Below are 18779 nucleotides of genomic sequence, written 5' to 3'. Positions count from 1 at the left end.
CGTGAAGTTAACCACTTACCTCCATCTAGTGCCAAGATTAAGAATGTGTGGAGCTATGCCTCCACTATACGCCTACAAGACGTGGTACTTAATTAAGCACGAGGTACAACTTGACCTTTGCCTAATGATAACGCAGAAGGATTAAAATAGTAAATATCTGAATGAATAATTTGTTGACTGAGTAAGTACTGCACTGTTACTTTTGGTTACAAAAATAATTACAGTCTAATTCATAATTAAGGCAATTTTAAAACGATAGCAAATGAGCAGTTTATCAATTGCTTTCATTTCCTTCTTGTAGAAGAAAAGTAACTACATATCAGCAAAGTGAGAAACAAATTTTAAAACTGGAATTAAATATTTCACCAGGGATGTATATCTTTCGATTAACCTGGAGAATTCAAACTGTCCTAAAGAGTGCGACATTGTTCGCATACAATAACTATAGAATAAGATTGTAAAGAACATAATCAAATACACTAAAAGCTGCCTGCCGGGATGAAGCACAGTGTAGTATCAGGAGCTTCACCCTGGTTATGAGGGCAGTAAGACCATCTGAACCGTCTGTTATTATCTAGTAGGCAGCAATGCGTTACAACGTCTTAGCCGTCTTCATACACGTCATCGCGAGATCGAACCTATTCGTAGTTTGGATAAGAAATTGCTTACATGTTTCTTAGAGACTCACAATAAAAGATTTAAATGAATTCTTTGTAAATATTAAACGAGTATGTCTTAGATTTCTTAGTTTCTTCAAGGCGTTTCTTCCACGTGAGTTACATCATGTCGATAATCTCGGGATAGAATATAATTTTACCACCCCCAATCATAAGTGGCTGCCAGTGTGTGAAACAGGCCAGGATTCTGCTTGTCTGCGTGTGTGACAGTTCACATGTCCCATAAGTTCGTAATTAAAGAACGCAAGAACTTATCATACGATGCGGGACGCACCTGCTCATTCGTTCTGTTTTGGGTCGTGGTAGAACTACCCTCCTCTTCCCGTTCCAGATATTGGTAAACATCAATTAAACATTTGCTGATACAAGCCTGACACTTTGATATAAACATGTGATCTGAGCCACATATAGGCTGTGCTGTATTTGATGTAACAGAGTACAGTTAACATAATGCTCCGAAAGCAGCATTAGCGCCGTATAAAATTCACAGACTAGCAGATAGCGAAAGCAGTCTATCCATACGTTTATATTAATATATTATATCGGAAACTACTAAACTGCTATCCACTATATTTTACAGTCGAGGTCTAATGTATCTCGTTGAGGAAATTTGTTCCAGTTAGGTCTAAAAGAGTCCAACTCTTATGTTACATTAACTTTGCATCAAAAGATATCTGTATTTTAAAAAACTGCTTATTTTAGAAGAATTGGTACATCAATTACAACAGAACGACACTGAAGTATACTAGATTCACTTGAAGTATTTTTTCAATTAATAATTAACGGAATTATGGAGTGTAATGTTTGTAATGTAATAAAATTTTCAATCTTAAATAAATGTATCCAAAGGCTGATATTTACAAAATTACAAAGAATACAATGGAAACCATATTCCACATTTGTTATATACAAGTTAAAACCAGTTCCAACCCCCAAGTGTAAAGTGAATTAATTAAACATAGTTCGAGAACGCAAATTTAAACACATAACACCTAATATCCAGATGCTAATAAAGCAAATGTACAAAGTTTGAAGTGTGGTAAAGCACAATAATAACTTATTACGTGCATCGTTTCTGTCCCACCAGAGACAAGAGGCACACGCATTTGTGAACGAACCTTCCGCACCAACAATTAGATCCTTGTGAATAAAACAGTTGTAATTTCATTCCGTCTTAACTGTCACATTTCTCTCCCTCTGGCTTCTGCGACTTGGCAATGAGGCTAGCTGTGAATGAGACAGAGCCACAGCCCATTTTATCGTCGGCGACACAAATTATGAATATATTCGCACAAAGAATCTCACAATCCAGTCGTTTGTATTGACGCTGTAAAATTTGTGACACAAGGAATAAGAAGAATAATTGTGAAATATTAATTATAAGGTGGAGTGAAGTGGCCATGGTCTACTTTAAGACACGTTAAAGGCTGGATTTGAGATTATCACAGCGGCGAGTATGAAGATGACTGTCTTCTGGGTTGTAGAGCCGCGTAGTCTGGTAGAAGTTTACCAAGGTTTCAAAGGTGCGTTGGTAAACTTCTACCAGACTACACCGTGCCTTAAAAGCTTATTCACACTATGGGACAAGATAGGATCCGAACACGGTCGGGTAATTTTAGACCAAGTATGAAAATTTTCCTTTCAAGAGGAATCCTGTGGGGGGGGGGGGGGACAAAAACATCCACACTGGAAGGACAGGTTCAGGTAAGGTCTAGGGCAGGACACCTTGGGTCACTCAAAGAGGCAACTTCTGTTCCCTGTCCTTAGCTTCTCGGTTGTGATCGCCATTTCCGATGACAGCCGAAGTCGCCTAATCCATTTTAATATTATTATCCTCCTATACCTATACGTTCCACGTCGTAATTCGTGGTACAAGGTTATCTAACGAAGATTTCTGACACATTACCGAAAGTTTCCATGCATTTCACATGCCACCCTTTACCCTATTGTTAACATAAATTCAAATCTATAGATTAGTATCTACAATAAAGAGACCTCAAGACCCATGCGGTACGTGACGCCTCAAAGAATAAATTTGTAAGTCTCTGTACTCTAAATTATATCGTAATATTTCAATGTTGTATGTCGTTAAGCGTCAGTCGATGTCATATGCCTATACAAAAACATTTGGTAAAATTATTGCTTTATACTTGTATTCAAGTTGAATGTAAGTTGGCTTAGCTTCTAAGACCCTTGTCACATGCATTATTTTAACATTCTGGTGTGTGTTTCTGTATGAAAGGTTTGTTAAACAAAGATAACACTAGCGGGTAACCTACCTCCATACCCATATAGTAGAATCTTAGAATTCCGAAATGAAGAAACTTTCCTTCATTAAACATTGCAACAGGAAGGGGTGAGAAAGGGTGGAAAGGGGGTAGAAGCTTACAGTTTGCCATTAATTAGGAGTAATATGGTTAGTAATTTAACATAGGGTTGGCATAAAACACACACCGGAAACTGTGTTCTCGGATTGAGGGAGGAAGGTTAACCTTACTTGAAATACCACCTGAACCTTCTAGAAGGGAAGTTTGGAATTACTCAAGACAGACGTTTTTACCCCTCTCTTACAACCCTTAATTGTGCAGATTTTTTCCTTCTACTTCTCTACTAGTTTCAAAAGTAATCTCTTTTCTCCATTTTTATTTCTCTGGATAGCCAAAGCCCCTTAGCAGAACTGCCAGAACAACGTAATTACCAAGAAAAAAAGAATTAAGTTGTAAGACGTTGGAATTAATGCATATCTAAAAAATCCCATACAATTTTGTGGCGGGGCGGTAGACAGGGCGGGAAGGGGTGGTAGAGCCCCAGCAAGCTCTGTGGTGCTACATGTCTGTATGGCGCAATAAAATACATACAAAACGAGACCATTATTTAAATACTGCATAAAAGCAATGCCTCTTCTGCTAAAAGGGGGGAAAGAGAATGAAAGAGGATAGAGACTGAGACAGAAACGAAGAAATTTCATTAACGTCGTCTTAAGGTAAATTTATACATTGTAATTTCCTTTTCGCTGCATGAGTTTGCTCTGGCCTGTAATACATTAAAAGTATGACGTCTCAAACATTGTTTTACGGCAATGTGTGCGGGAGCAATGGGATAAAGAGGTTCCCCTACCGGGACGTCTTAATAACCCCCTCCCCCTCCCCCACCCCAACTGTTAGTTGTTGCTCCTGGTATTACACTGCAACCCTTAACGACCTCCAATTACAAAGAAATGGTACAACACAAATTTCAATTAAAATAACAGTCTCTTATTATGTGAAACTAAGAATATAATTTTCAAGAATTCCTACACAGGTTATTATAAACAGGTCTGTACGTAACTTCTTCTTCTTCCACTATTGACACAGTGTGTGTTAACTGTACCACCTCTGCACGGCCAAAACTTGAGTGTGCTTCTGTTACCTGAATCCCATCAGACAGCATTTTAAATACGTATGAAGTTGTGTCTTCAGCTCAAATACAATTTGCTGCATTATGTCATAGCAATTCATTTTTGTGTGCGAATGTCAACAATTATGAAAGTATATTATAGCTAGGCTGAACTTCTTAACACTCTCTTCCATTTGGCCGTATCCAGATGCCCTACTCGTTATTAATGTTATTAAAAACAAAATTAGTTCTTCTTCCGTATTTTATTCCCTCAGTGCAGGAGTACATATCAGGATATTACAAACTACTCTGCATTTGTGGTAACTGCGATTTCAAGGTCAGTCCCTCAGCTGCAAATTCATTTCTGCAATGACATTGAAAGATTGTATTTCGCTCAAAGACATTTTATAACATTATTTATAATTAAATGTACTTTTAACCTTTCTCTTTTTTCTGTAGGTTTCATTTTTTACATATGGATCCTGCCTCTTTTTTCCCTTGGTGTTGCTTTTTGATCTCTTACGGAACCAAATGTCATGGTCGAGTGGTTAACACTCGGGAGGTCCCAGGCTCATATCTCGGCCAGAAGACCGGCTATCCTGACTGGGTCTTATCTTCAGTCCCTCCAGGGAAATTCTGGACAGTGTCATAAATTAGGCCACGACCACTTCCTTCCACATCCTTTCTAATTCACCATCATCCTCTCATTCGACGGTATATAGTCTAAGCTATTGAAAGTGCGTCGTTAAATAAACTATAAAAATAACAATAAAATACAGGCAAAAATAATATAATTAAATTTACAAAGTGCGTACTGCTGTTTTAGTACTCGCTGTAGAATTGTCCTATTAGCTTGTTGTCATGCACATAAATAAACTGACTTATCACCATTATTATTATTACTAACTGAACCACTAATTAAAATGGATAAAGGCAGAACTAGAGCACAAAGGTGGAATTCAATTCAGAGTATAATTATTTTCCAGTTGCGTTTTCATGACTTTGACTCTGACACTGATGTTCATTTATTGGTAAAAAAATTATTATTTAAAAGTCTATTACGTTTTTGAGAAACCAACAAAGCTGAATTTGAGTTTGATATGTAATATTCATTATATTTTTGAGACATTAATAATATTGTCTCTCAGCTTAAAATATGTATACTACCAATATGAAAAGTTGTTCCAAATCCGTTCAAGTACTTTCATCTTTCACAATTTCGTGACAAAATGACGGATATTTCCTTTCCTATTCGTCACCCTACTCGTAATAGTGGCCGACATTAAATCTAAAGGATCTAGTTCCTTGTAGCATGATCTTATAACCATACACCAATTATAATACTGCAAAGAAGCACAATGCAAGGATCTGATTTAGATGATAATCTGATTACGAGGACGATAACATAGCTGAAGTACCCTATATTATTCACATACCCAATCGCGTGTGTTATATTGTCTCTCGATGAGGGTACCACCATCTCATCTTGCTCGTTCGTCTCATTGTTTCCTGAATATCTCATTGTTAATGTTGCATGAAGTAAACGGCTTCGTGCTAGGTTTTCCGTTACGGGGACAAAACTTGAGCGTCTGTTTCCTGTCTGTAGTGTAGTATGAATATGTTACAGGAGTGGCTTATAGCTTACCAGATGACGTGTGGAAAATGTAGTGGCTAGAAACTGTCAACACCAAGGACTAAAGGAGCAATGCAGTTAAAAAAACTGTCGACACAATTTTTATTCCAGGAGATGTAACACAATGCTATTTTTCCTGAAGTACCACCATTATATTCTTCCCCTTTTTAAAATGTCTCATATACCTACTTATTTAATTTTAAAATATGTTATACCAATGCTTCCATTGTGTCATGGCTTAAAAAGTAATATTTGGCACAAGTAATGTGCCATCAGCTGGTATGAAGGACATGACACAGTATCAACGTTTATCAACCAGGATTTGCTGCATTACAGAGTCTTCTGAGATAGTTGTAAGCACTCCTGTTTCACATTCGAGATGTATCAGATTCGAATCTCTGCTAGGATACCAGCTAACCAGAGTTCTTTACTAGTCTTCCTCAGTTTCTCCAAGAAAACGTGGTGGTAGTAATAAAATTGGCCACGATAGTTTCATTTGAAATCCTTATCAATGAGAATAACCATCACAGTTACTGAACAAACAATGCAGTTGATAAAACTACGTCAAAGAAATATTTATATTTATTTACGGCTTATTTAACAATACTTTCAGTAGCTGAGACTCCTATATAACTTTTAATGATAGGGCCATTATCGAATCATGAATTGCAATGGATATAGAAAGAAGCGATGGTAATCACCAGAAGGTACTGAGAAAAACAACTAAAAGCCAGAGACATATTAAATAGTCTCCAGGCCGAGATATGAACCCGGAGCATTCCGAACACGAAGAAGGGGTGCCATCTGTTCGTTCGTCCCTTCCAATCTGTGTCAAAGATTCAAGACATCTGCCATCTTAACTGCAATTAAGCACTTAATACACAAAAATATGGGGTCAGTGCTTGGCACGAGTGTCTAAGAGCGCTGTATTAAGTAACGAAATACTATGACGTCGAATAAGACACAGAATGAGAACGTGTAGAACTATAAAATGTTTGGTCGAAAGTGGTCATGCCTCGTTTCGTTAATATGTTTCTGCATAGGCTGAGAAAATCTGTGAAAATCTATACCATAATCAGAGTAGACAGTCTTCGGCAGAGATTTAAACCAAGTACCTGTTTCAAGGAAGAGAGGAGCTATACCTCCACTCACCCTAAACGCCTACATGGCGTATAGTGGGACAAACTTTACTTTACTTTTTACCTTTCAAATGCAAGTATCTTACAAATGTGTTGCACATGTACTTAAAAAGATACCAATAGTACAGTAAAAACAAAAAGTGAGGACGTAGTTCGACGTCTGACACGGAAATGAATCTGCGATCCACGTGTTTGTACAGTCCCATACCGCCCTCTTACAACTGTCGGTTTCTCTTCTAGCGCGGCTACAAGTGGTTAAACAATGCAGACGCTGTACCATCTTATATCCCAATTAATTATCAATGTGCATCTGCACACATAAACACCATCGAATTAAGGGCTATTGCCGAAGTACCTCGGCTCCTTTCAAAACCCTTCCTTACTTTTCAACATCCCTCTCCCTACGCAGAATCTTTTCTGCGACTCTGAACACTGAGATGAACTTTGTTCATTGTCTTGCCTCATTTCTTCAAATTTTCTCTCTATTTGTTTTCTCCGCCCGCCCCCCTCCCCTTCAACCGGGCCCTTTGTTCCAATTCTCGTGTCTGATACTTCCTTGGACTGAGCCGACGTTCAGATAAAAGCTTTACTTACATTCGAAATGAAGTCAGTGAGTCGTCTAAATTCAAATTATTCACACTTTAAGATACACTTGAATGAGTCTCAGCTCATTTCGTTAGTCTAAGTTTGAAGCCAATGCAAAGCAAGCCAACAGAATATAGAAACATCGAACTCTTTAATGGAGGAGTGGAATAAACGTTCATATTCCACAACACTTGCCAGTACATTCTGCTATTTCAAACTTCTTCCCTCTCAGATCTTGATCTCAAAACTGTGCAGGTCAGGATATTAGGTCTAATTATTTATCGTCACAATGTAACCAAGCGCTAAACTCCCATAATGCTACGCGCGCAACAATGCGTTAAAAACAAAAGGCAATCGTTACCATTTATACCGCAGAATGAAGAAGGCTGAACATAATATTTTCACCTAAAGACAGGATAAATTACAACTACAAAATTAAAAACTTCCTAAGTTGTACACCTCACTAAATAATATTATGTTAATCACATAAAGCGGAATGAGACAGGCAAGGCATGTAACACGCATTGCAGAGGTGACACATAAGTTGCATACAGTACATTAGTCGAATAAATCTAAAGAAAATGTATTACATGGGAAATTTCTTGGTTCGTTTAAAGACTATTATCTCTTCCTTGGCCGAAGATGGCTTTCTTCTAGGTTGAAGCGCCGTGTAGTCTGGTAGAAGTTTACCAACGTTTCAGAGGTCCCTGCTGCCTCCATCACCAGGGTCATAATCGCTACACGGAGTTATAATCTAAGAGACATGAATCTTCATACTCGTCGCTTTGAGAACTTCAAATCCTACTCCTTCTTGGTCGACCAAACAATAATAGACGGACCAAATTCCAGATACCTGATCTCGGAAGGTGCAGTTGGGAAGAAAGAGAAGACTTATTTCACGCTGGACTCTGCTCCACTGAGTTACGTGATTCGTCCAACGGATAAAAGTATGAGATAAAAGGAAAAAGTGAGGACAGAATAAACTAAGTTCGGACAAATGGCATCCAACAGCTGTTCGAAGTGACTACGTGCCAGGCACCAGCAAACGCCTTACCGCTGTGATAACCGGCTCAGCAACTTTAGCAGTCTCATCCGTAAAGCTAATCTATTAAGTTCTAGGGCACAGTGGTAACTGCATGTAACACTTACTTCAACATTCACTGACCCTGCGTTCGGCCACAGAGTGTGTCAGAATAGAAACCGATTATTTATCTGATAATGCAGACTCGCTGAATGTTAAATTTTCTTTGAGGCAGAAACTAACAGCCTGTATTGTCACGAAATGAGTCGATTTTAAACTCTGGACATACAGGTTTTAAATTACTTGGCGATTTAGTAGATTGACAGAAAGAAACGTGGCCCTCCCCTCTCAAACTGCTTGCGGCTTCTTAGTAATAGAAATTATATTACCACAAACATAAATCGCGATTATGGTTTCCTTTAAACAATAAGAATGGGCAAATGCATTTTGGGGACAAATTTAAAAGTGTGCGTATTGTGTATAATTACATATGACGTCTGTCTGATGTCTAAGTTACATGCACTGCGCTGCAAATCGAACAGAGGTGGGCAGCGCTTCAAACGTTATATACCACTGTGTTAATAAATTTACTAAATTACCTAGATTTAAGACAAATGAACCGTGATAAAATTCAGACTAAATGTCAAATAACAGAATTACTGTAAATGTGCAACTTATGAAAACGTTAAATAAAATAGTCGTGGCCCACTTAAATCAATGCCACTATTCCATAGGGACTGAAAAATTTCAAAAACTTGTGAAATAATTCTTGTTTCACTGTGGTGTTGCGACGTGTAGATACTTATCTATATTTCAGAGTATCTCTGGAAAGGAGTCGCCATATGAAAACATAACCAGTTTTCGGGCCGAAAAACGAGGGCGGAATCTCCCTACGCAGAAACGCCAGCCGCTCGGCCGTTACAGCACCAAGGCTGACCAAATTCGGGTGTGTTACTTCCGGAAGAGCTCAAATAAACGGAATGCGCGTACAAATCAGCTCGGAAGAGGTCAATACGTGTGTCCGGACTGTGAAGAACAGTAACAATAAGCCACTCTTGCATCCGACTGTTCCGGGCCGAGCGGCATTTTCGTATTTTAATTAACTGGCTGCGTGCAGCGTGCCTTATAGATCGGAGGTTTCGGTCCCAATTACTCGCTAAATCGCATCTTCAAATATCTCTTCCTTCTCTCATCCTTTTCCAACACTTCTCATACCGTTTCGGAAAAAGAAGATTCTTCCCCCTCCCCAATCACGTCACCCCCACCCCGCCATCGCTTCATTCCCCTCTCGCAATCCTCTCAACCGTTTCCTTTATCCTAATCTTTGTGTACATCCTCTTTTCATCTGAGACATTGTAAACATTACACAGCATGAAAAAAGCACAATAAATCAAAACAGGCGATATTTCCGAAAAATGAGACGTTCGGATGCTGTCCCACCCCGCTGTGGTATATCCCACTTTTCAGATAGAACGTAACAAACAGGCATCCATTCATTCGTCACTCCTTTGTAAACCTTGATTCTGCCTGCTTCTTTTACCGAATGATTGCTGTAATTTTTATCCTGTTTTAATGAAACTTTCTACAAATATTCTTTGTGGCATTAGAAGATATTTAAATTTGAAGTAAATGTTCCAAGCATTTGGCTTAAATTAAACTGCAGATAGACTAAACAGTCTTTCACATATGAGTCTTGAGAGAAAAATATTCTGTCACAACCAATAATACATATGTGAGCAACATATCTGCTTATCTGCTTATCTATCAGCTTCGAATCGATACAACCGCATATTTACATTTGTTCTAAACAATAAGCTTTTAAAAATGCAAAAATAAATATTATCTACCAATCGAATGATTTCCTGACTAAAACATTATTATATATACGCGTACATAATATTTCGTTACATCAAATTACAGAACGTTGCAGCCTAGTGGTTAGCACTCTTACTTCGTATTCAGGTGGGTCATTACCATTTATTATGATAAAGGTTTTTCGTGATTTTATTCAGTCCTTCCAGGCAATGCTGGGTTTGTACCTTAAATTCGGTCATGGCTGATTCCTTCTAAATTCCCTGCAATTAATTATTCATTAACCATTATGCCGTCTGACGCTGCAGTCTGAACTACTAATATAAAAATTGGAATGAGTCAACAAATTTTAGTAAAGCTCGTCAATAAAGATTTATCAAAGTTCATAAAAATGCATCTAGTAATTCTATTATTCTCACGGGTCGAAAGACATCGCAAAAGCTAGCAGAGGAATATTTGCTACTTACAGATGGGAACGCAAAAATAACCTTTAAAAATCTTAGTTCATTTTTTCGGAAACGACAAATTTTGTCTGTGGTACACATTCTATTTGGCATGTGAAATAAATACATCATGTCAATGTGTCTCTTCTACACTACAAAGAGAAATGAATGTTTATTACGAAGAAACATGGAATGCTGACCTACTAGAGACGATATCAAAACTACGTTTTTGTATTTATTAAACTTAATTTGCTTTCTGCATTTGTAAATATTACTAATGAAAACAAATTTATTTCTGTAATATTAATCCAACGCACTACGGAGTTATCATCAAAACACACGGCGAGTAAATCTCACAACAGAACTTTGTTCACCTGACTTCAAATACAGAAATAAATTGTATTGTAAGGGTTAATTAGAGACATACTTGTGGCATAACACAGTACATACTTGTAATAACTGTCTGTATAAGCAAACGGTGTTGCTTTGTTCTTTTTCAAAAATTAAGTACACAACCCTGCAATTTTATTGAAGCAAATTAACGATATCCTCTTTGAAAAATTATTCGGCATGTTTCAATTTAATTTTCATCTCACATTCGTATATATACATTTTTTTTTTCTAAAATGACGAAGAGGGGTTGGGAAAACAATATGAAGCCTTTGCCTTGAAAACCATTAGTGATTTCATCAAATTTCCAAGCCACGCTACTACCCCTTTCTCTCTTACTGACTGACATTTTATACTCCGAGACCTTCTGCACCTCCCCCCCCCCCCCACCAACAGCCTCCGATTCTCTTTTATTATTTATCTCTTTGTTCATTCTACTTTGATGTAAAACAAGTCTCTTACTTGCTATTTTAACTTCGGGCAGAAAGCAGCAACGGTGCTACTGTTAATAGCACTCAGAAATAATCCATATTAATTTCCCATTGCATTTGCCTCTCGTACTACTGAATGTGCCAGAAACTTCATCTATAAACTTCTCAGTAAAGACGAGAGTCTTATGGGAGTTTGCACCGTATGGTCTAGCCGAAAATTATCGACGTTTCAGAAGAGTTTATAGTCTTCATAATCACGGTTAGGAATATAAATTGACCGGTGATGATATTCGTTACTCTGATGATGGAAGCATCAGTCACTTTCCGCCAGACAACGTGGCGAAACGTCTCAGAAGAAAACCAACTTCAAGCTCGTAACCGTGAGAACCTCAGATTTTACCTAGCCTGTACATTTCTCAGTTCTAAGTCTATCCAGAAGTTCTCTGCAAAGTGAACGGTAGATGTGGTTATTTCTTGCCCATTTGAATAGAAAGAGTTTAAACAAACTGTTAAGTTAAAAATATACTCACACAAAATATTACTTGAAATCCCGAACAGAAGACCTTGACATAGATGGAGGACACTCAAAGACAATGATTACAAATGCAGGGTATTTGAGTACAAATTAGATTCAGATGGCTCAATGTATGATCCTGTAATACTTTTGCAAAATGCTGATCTCTGAGCTCCGATGAAACACGAAATTTCTGAGCTGAGTGACAATCCTCATTTCAAAAAAGACCTTGAACCGTGAAGTCAGATCGTTAACTGGTTAATCAGTACTAAATGCAAAAATGAGGCTAACACTAGGGATGCCAAGAGGCAGGAATGAAAATTCAAAAACAAATCTTAAAAACCATTAAGTGGTTATACACGGTTAGATTTAATGTCTTACACTGCCTTACAAGGTATCTTTATAGAATACGCATCATTATCATCATATTTAGTATTTATCGTTTTTCTTCGATGAATTTGAATGAAATAGAATTTCTAAATTTTGAATACAAATATTTTATATTTTAAGTGTCTCTTAATCGTCGGCATGTTTTAACCTATTCTAACTTGCTGAACAAAATCATCGACCATCAGTTTATCAAACCTCAGTACGTCTTTTGTCTAACATTATATACACGTATAAGGACCTTAAATTTCTCACTTACGCTGTTTTATTCCTCATTTGTTTCTATCACTCCATTTCAATTAATGTGATTTCCTAGTTTCCTTGTCGCAGCTACATGTCCAGCCCATCATAACCTTCAAAATTCTACTACTATGACGTGATATATTCCTTAATGTGAAATATGCTACCTTAGATTTACCATTTTACTTCAACTTTTTTCATTTCCGAATACATTTTTAACTGCATAATTTAAGAAGCCCAACACTCGTGAACATTATTTTACCACAATTTATAGGTCAGCTTCAAACATATATTGTGCGATACTGGTCTATTATAGAGTGTCACGCAGATCAGTGGAACGCCATTTGTCAGTCACCCTGTTCCACAAGTTCCCATTCTTGTGGAACATCGTTACGTCAGTTTCATTTCCTCTTCTCCAAGAAGATTTCAACCATTTTGTCCTCACCCTTTGATATGGAGCATTCACTCGAAATGGGCTTAGTTTTGTCGTAAAATATTGCGGTAGAACTCAATCAAAAGTAATAATTAATTTATCAGTATCTAATGAAGTCTTAATGAAATGTGAAAGCGGGTATCAAGAGGAATATAAATAATAGAGAAAAGGACAAACAGAGGAAGAGGAGGAATGGGCAATACCCCAAAACTTCTCTTTGTACCTCTTTCTTCCACAACCCTATTGTAACCCTGTTTTATATGGGCAATATAATAGGACAAAGAATTAATCAATGCATTAAGTTCCCCATCTCTTTCACGCTGTATACAGTTATGTCTGCTGTGAGGCTCCATAGTGGCCAACGCCCGAGTGACGTTGAGCTCAATAATTGCTAGAACGTACGAGAAATACAGAGTGCATAAGAATATAGCATTTTACTCAGAAAGATTCAAATTATAGAGTAGTATATAAAAGTGTTTTAAAATCATAATCTACACACATTGTGCAGGAACCAGATGACGCGCTTTCTGTTTCGGCCAAAAGTGAACTAAAGTTTCGTGGAATTATTTGATAAATACTTCAATAGTATCATATAAACTCTCTGTAAAGTCCTTTAGAGAAATCCAAAAATTACCTGTGTGCTATCCGATTATTCTTCTTTGTGCAAAAACGAAACAGAGGAAAGTTTATTTTGTTTTAAGGCGTTACATTAAACGTCCTTACAAGATCATGGTGTGTGTGTGTGTGTGTGTGCATGATCAGAAAAATACTTCACATTTTATCCGAAACGTTTACATTATTAATTTCCCACAGTCCAAACTGCATATAAAAATTCATTAATGAATTTATAAATAATTACAACAAGGACGTCCATATTTACTGGTTGGCAGATCAAACACACAGAGGAAAATTTCTCAAGTTTCATTCGGAAAAGGGAAAGAAATGTTAAACGAAAAACGATTATCGAATGAATAAATCGGTGTTCGTACCAGATCATCGATCGCCTGTTTTTTCGGGGACTCAAAACCTTCCCACGTGCTGTAATCTCTTGAGATTTCCCAACCATACCGTAGAAATTCATCGTTTCTCCTATACAACTGACAGTCTCGCCCATCACATACATCTGGTACAGCATTATTACAAAATACAAGTAGTAAATCTCATTCCAAAAATTTCTGAAGTCCACTATCACTGCATATTTCTCAAGCCGACATGACTGTTCTCAGACACCCTAATTCTCTATGACAGTTGAGGTTCTTATGGCGGTAAATTTGTCGTTGTTGGTCTTCTGGGTCTAAACGCTGTGTGGACACGTAAGTGGATACTAAGGTTTAGGTGAAACACCTTGTCTCTGTCTGCAGAAGACCAACATGAAGACTGTTAATCTATGTTCTTCCCGTAGAATTAGGCGAAGTTCAAGTCAAAAACTTAAAAACCAGTAAATTAATGAAAGTAAGAAAGATGATAAGAATATAAATACGTAATAGATAAACGTAAATAGTGCAATTTACAAGATAAAAGTGTATGAAGATAAATATATTAACATTCAGTTCGTGGTTTGCTTTCCTGTTACTTGATTTTATATAATTGAAAAATCAAATCCTTTGAAACTTCCTTAAGGACTTGGTAGTTTGTATTCTTGCTTCAATATCATTTTCCGTCTACATACTCCTGCACAAGAATGGTAATTCTAGCGAGACGTGTTTATACCAAGGGTCGTACTTCGGCTACCCATAGCGTGCATATATTGCTGACAAATTAACCGAAGGTGTAAACAGTCAGCAGTTATTCAGATGTTTAAAAAGTTCGTTTCTTTCACCAAATACCACGTTTTTGAAACCCTGCCCAAGAAGTTAAAGAGAGAAATACATGTACTCACACAGCTGCTTGCCCTAGCCAACTATGCGTTAGAGGGTTAGGTGGCAGAACTGCATAATAACAATTTGGCCGGGACTCGAATCCGGTTCTTCTGATTAATTTCAGTTCTACCAGCTTTATCAGATGCGTACCTGGAAAAAAGAAACAAATACAATAAATGAAAGCATCAAGTCTGCCTGTAACTATCATAATTGTCAATAAATCACATTTTATCGGAGATCATCCGTTTTAAGTTCTGTCAGAATTATTTCAGTCCTCACCCCGAAAAACCATTTCTTTGACACACATTTTTATATAAAACTCCAGTATAAATCTCAACCGAGTACATCGTGACCCTACATCGCATCCTAATAAGCGCAATGTGTGATGAGGTGTACAGTTTTGAAGCTCAAGATAATGCATTTCATAGAGCCTCTTTGACTTTCTCAGATCCAAGTTTCTTCCTGAAGACCGTTCTCATACACTCTCGATCCAAATTACTTCGTCAGGAAAACATAACAGGTAAAAGTACAGTTTTGTATACTTCGATCATCAGGATTTTGCTTACAGATTACTGGAAGATAAACATTAGTAAAGGATTCGAAAAGTGTCTACAACGCTTTTGCGCTTTGGTTAAGGTACGTCGTTTTTTTATCAGAAAATAAATCTTCTGTTTCTTCTCCTAATCACTAAATGAGTCTAATAAATGACATGTTGCGCCTGATAGACTAATGATCGACCAAGTCTCTATCTCCCGACAGGTCGCTAGCCAAAAAGTTATTTTGTGCGTGGACATTGCGAGTCTCACAAAACTCTCCTTGCACTGGCTGCATGCTCTAGTCATATGGATTACCCAGACAAAAGTCCCTGTATTAACTATTTCAAATGTCTGTATGCCTGTGTGACCTTTTAAAAGTACCAGTAAGCTGCAGTAATTTTAGCGTTTTAAATGTGACTGCCACTCTTTATTGCTTGCCCTTCGGAAAATTTTTAATGGCTACTATCAAGGAATCATTTGTGCTGTGTTGACATTTGTGCACTACATAATAAGCCGATGTAATGTAATAGGCCTAATTAATTACCATAGTCCGCTAGAACCTGCATTGCATATGGTTTGAAGGAAGATGGGGGGAAGTCCTTTGGGATCATAATGAGCCGGTGATACTAACAATACAAAAAGAAAAAAGAATAGTGCGTCACAAATCAACGTGTCCATCAGCTAAGCACCAACTGATGAACTGGCTAAGTCACATATGTAATACTTTAATTCCCTGGCTGTACGTCTAAATGAGAGGCTGGCATAATCATCCACTCTCAGAACAGCTAGCTGACCGACCGACCGACTGACTGACTGACTGACTGACTGACTGAATAAATGATTACTCGACCAACCCACAGATTTACTCGCTCAATAATTAACTCAGTCACTGACTGACTTACTGATTTATTTACCCATTAACCTTACTACGTCACTGGCTGGCTGCTTGCGTTTGTAATCTAAATATATAAACTAACTATACTAATCAATTAATTAGCCAAAAATGGAACGAACCAACTAATTTGAACAGCAATACTCGGGTGTTCAAGTACTCCAAAATATCCAAGTTTCCTTCAATAGAAAGGCCTACCAGTGCACCCAATTTATTCTCTTAAAATGAACTCTAATATTTGTAACCAATCTACGATAAAATCTTTAAAGTTGCAGACATTATAACTAACAGGGTGTAAGGAGAACAAGGTTCTGACACCCTCTTATCTCATTCTCTCCCCTTGCGCCACCGGTTTGAAAGGAACGGAAGAGGCAAAACATACACAATTCCGTTTTCATCCCAATTTCCCTTTAAAAAAGCTTCTAAATGAAACTTTATACTCAAATATAAACTTCGACTGAAAATGGAGTAAGACGTATTCGCCTTTATTATTTTTCTTCCCCTTTCTTTTTTACTATCTTAATTAATCACATCTCCGGGGGTTCAATAATCCACTGGAAGTAACGGAAGAAGGTAAGGAGTGGGGGGAGGATCCAAGTGGAGCCCCTTCATGATGCCCTGTAAACAGGAAGGATGGGCAAACGTAGGGCCGGTGGCGGGGACGGGGCTCTTACTTTATGTAATTGGATTAAGACTACTCCTGTTTTTTTCCTTGTTTGCTTCTGTTTCCTTCTATTCTTTCCTTTCAAACAAATTTTCAACTTGATATCACTTGCATCAGACATATTTCAATTATCTCATCCAGATGATAAATTTTAAACACGAAACTTAAACATCACAGAGAAATGACGATAAACCATTCTTGCCTCGGGGCGGTATCGGAACCCGCGATCTTGTAAAAGTGGTCAAAGAACCTGTGTGACAGGATTATCGTCTGTAATATTTCGTAACTCCATGAAGCCAAGCACTTGTTGAGGAAATTGATAGTCGCCTAGTTACTATACTCTAGAAATGTCCCACTTTTATGGAGCCCGCCAAAAAACACTAAATTTTATCATGAGCCACATCAATTTAGTCCGTATCATTACACACTACTAACCTCATAATACTGTCCTTTGTCCGCCATTGACATTGAAATTATATTCTCGTGTAAATAACCTTGAACTGGATATTTTATAAACCCACTCTTCTTACTAAGGAACAATAAATAGACCTACCTTAAAATTTTTATTTTGTGGACTTTATAATCTAGTTTATAACAGTCAACACAATTTACACTGGGTATGTTCTCAAAATGCACAAGTTTCAGTAAAAATTTCACAAAACAAATATTTGTGCCCCTGTTCGCAAATCATTATGCTAACGAAAGGGAGTTGTAAAGACTAAGCAACGAGCCAAAAATTGACAATGTAGAGTCTAGACAAAAACATGTAAGGCAAACACAACTATTTTGAGGTTCCACAACACGTCTCATTCTTCATTACGCCTTAGTAAACAAGTATATAGTTTAAACAATATATTTTGTCTTTCAGCAATGTATGCAACAAGGTTTAAAATCTCAGCACTTTAGGAAGAAAATTATCAGCGAAAACAAACAGAAGCCAAAGCTTAAACTGAAAATGCTATTGTATAAAATTTTAAGTAAGAGATACTGGAATGGCAAGAAATATGTTACTTTTTAGAATTCGCATATCGGTAGGCTAATTTTCAAAAGTATTTTTCACGATTTAATACTTCAAACACTTCATTTATTGTTTTGTACAAATATAACCTTGAATATGTAATACATGAGTACTTCAGTTCATTCGTACTGACATAACTTTATTCTTGTATTACAACAGATTTCTGCAAAAAAATAAGTTGATCATCAAGATGACGAAACGGACGGAGACTACAAAATGTAAAAAATGAGAAATGTGTAAAGAATTTCAGTCAGACGAAAATATATAAATATACTACTAGATGTACCAAGGTGTACAGGGCAATGAAACATGAAAATGGGTCTCAAAGAAAGATAATGTACAGATGTTAATTTAAATCTGCAGCCTAATGATATGAGTCCAGTGGCGGACTCTTGTGGACACTGCATGAAACAAAGATGACTGTCTTCTGATGTTGTACAGTGTATCTGGTAAAAATTTACCGACGTTTCAGAGACGCTAGCTGCCTCCAACATCAGGGAGATCGTCCATCTCCTTTTACATGCTTCATTCTTAAACCGATCAACCAGCTAACAGTTATGCTTTCGAATATTATTATGGTTACAGACTATTTTTTTACTGGTTACAGAGCGCCCAGATCCTATCAGTGCTAAAATGAGTGATATTTCTAAAAATTGCCAGAATTCACTTGAGTATTGTTTTTCCATCTCGTTTATTACAATCCAACCCTCTTGTTCTGCGTGTTCATCCC

General features: G+C 37.3%; 1 protein-coding gene across 5 annotated transcripts in view; it reads right to left on the bottom strand.

Annotated features, from left to right (window-relative positions):
• The window catches only part of dac (dachshund family transcription factor), a 457012-nt gene that overhangs the window by 321857 nt on the left and 116376 nt on the right, over nt 1-18779 (bottom strand). The gene's annotated exons all lie outside the window — the stretch shown is intronic.

This window comes from Zootermopsis nevadensis, unplaced genomic scaffold, assembly GCF_977971745.1.
Source record: "Zootermopsis nevadensis isolate Lab colony 2312 unplaced genomic scaffold, Znev_1.0 Znev_ptg000020l, whole genome shotgun sequence".
Lineage (NCBI taxonomy): Eukaryota > Metazoa > Arthropoda > Insecta > Blattodea > Termopsidae > Zootermopsis > Zootermopsis nevadensis.
Note: the sequence above shows the minus strand (reverse complement) of the source record. Positions and strands in the feature narration are given on the sequence as shown.